At 49.3% G+C, this 2,000-nt stretch overlaps 1 long non-coding RNA gene across 1 annotated transcript; it reads left to right on the top strand.

The window, feature by feature from the left end:
• The first annotated feature begins 1,083 nt into the window (after positions 1-1,083).
• Positions 1,084-1,937, top strand: LOC134016853 (uncharacterized). Its single transcript, XR_009929675.1, has 4 exons — positions 1,084-1,176; positions 1,297-1,389; positions 1,557-1,609; positions 1,723-1,937. It is a non-coding gene; the product is annotated as an uncharacterized LOC134016853 (long non-coding RNA).
• Positions 1,938-2,000: the final 63 nt, after the last annotated feature.

The following is a 2,000-nucleotide window of genomic DNA, read 5'->3' as shown; positions in this document are numbered from 1 at the left end:
GTAGGCTATCCACCCACCAACAGATACCTCCAGCTCACAGCCTCAGCTGTCCCAAGGTGCAGACCTGCGTCACCCCAGCGCCAGCTCAGTGTCACACAGAGCACCTGATAATGAGGAGATGGGGCCACCAGCAGGAAGAGAGGAGCCACACATGTACAGGACTGTGCACAAGTCATCGGCACTCAAGATTATTGCCATGAATATTGTCTGAAATATATATATGTTTTTGTGCCTAAGACTTTTGCACTGTACTGTATATATACGATATGCTGTGTATTATATATATAATATATATATATATATTTATACAGCATATCATATACATATTTGTGTGTATAAACTGTATACATATGACTATATTTGTAAATGTATATAAAACATAATTCGGACATAATATACTGTACATATAACATGTCCTGGTTCATTGACCTGATCAGAGGTTTGATAACTGAATTGGAATCCCGGCATTACTGAACGAGGACGATAATGTTCCCTGTTGTGGTTGTTTTGTCTGCAGATCATGAAAAGGAACCTGAACAATGTGAAAAAGGATGACATCCCATCCCATATACCAGTACTGTAAGAGCCTGTTTACTGGTCTGCATGAAGCATGCATTAGGCCCTGCTGTTGGGACCCCGTAGCAATGTCCTGACTGACTGTGTGTGTGTGTGTAGACATGACGGGGGCCCAGGACGGCAGTGTGAGGATGTTTGAGTGGAACAGACCTCAGCAGCTGATCTGCTTCAGACAAGCAGGCAACGCCAGGGTCACACGTCTCTACTTCAACTCCCAGGAAACAAGGTACACACACACACACTACACACACACACACTACACACACACTACACACACACACTCACTACACACACACACACACTACACACACACTACACACACACACTACACACACACACACTACACACACACTACACACACACACACACTCACTACACACACGCACTCACTACACACACACACTCACTACACACACACACTCACTACACACCCACGCACACACAGTCCTCTGCTTAAACATGCAGTGCAGTGCTGGTTATTGCTGTGATGCTGCATCTCTGTGTGTGGATGTGTCTCTGCAGTGTGGAGTCGCTGACGGTGAAGGCTTCCTCAGTCTCTGGCAGGTCAACCAAACCTCCTCCAATCCTAAACCCTATCTGGTATGTAACACACACACACACACACACACACACACACGCTAATGCCCACACACTGGACACACTGCACTGGACTTGCACACTAACACACCTTCATTCTCTGTCTCTGCCTCTCTCTCTCAGAGTTGGCAGTGCCATTCTAAGGCATGTGGTGATTTTGCCTTCATCACGTCCTCCAGTCTCATTGCCACGTGCCGGCCAGTCCAACGACAGCAGGTCAGTAGACGCGCACACACACACACACACACCCAGTAGTATTATATCATTCCATCATGTATATACACACACCCAGACCATAACCACAATCTTACACATTGAAAGTCACCACAAGTACTGACACTACTGTCTTAACACATCGCTTTTCTTTGTGTATTTCTTTCTAGAAATGTATGCCTGTGGGACACCCTGGTATCACCTAGCAACACCATGGTGCATGGTGAGAACCCCAGCACCTTCACAAAGACGTTCTCTCTCTCACCGACGTCCCAATAACAACCCTGGGTATAGTCAGCCCTCTCACATATCTGGTGCTGTGGTGTCTCCCCCCAGCCTTCCCCTGCCATGACAACGGGGCGACGGTGCTGCAGTACGCCCCAAGCAGCAGCTCCTCATCTCAGGGGGCAGAAAGGGCTTCGTGTGCGTGTTCGACATCCGTCAGAGGCAGCTGCTCGACACCTTCCAGGCCCACGACTCGGCCATCAAGGCCCTGGCCCTGGACGCCTCGGAGGACTTCTTCGTGACCGGATCCGCGGAGGGCAACATGAAGGTGACTCCCCCGCACGCGCTCAGACCCCGGCTAGCAGCTGACAGGGCCCTGGAGGATGTGG

This window comes from Osmerus eperlanus, unplaced genomic scaffold (genome assembly GCF_963692335.1).
Source record: "Osmerus eperlanus unplaced genomic scaffold, fOsmEpe2.1 SCAFFOLD_974, whole genome shotgun sequence".
Lineage (NCBI taxonomy): Eukaryota > Metazoa > Chordata > Actinopteri > Osmeriformes > Osmeridae > Osmerus > Osmerus eperlanus.
The sequence above is the reverse complement of the archived record's forward strand: the minus strand, read 5'-3'. Positions and strand labels throughout refer to the sequence as shown.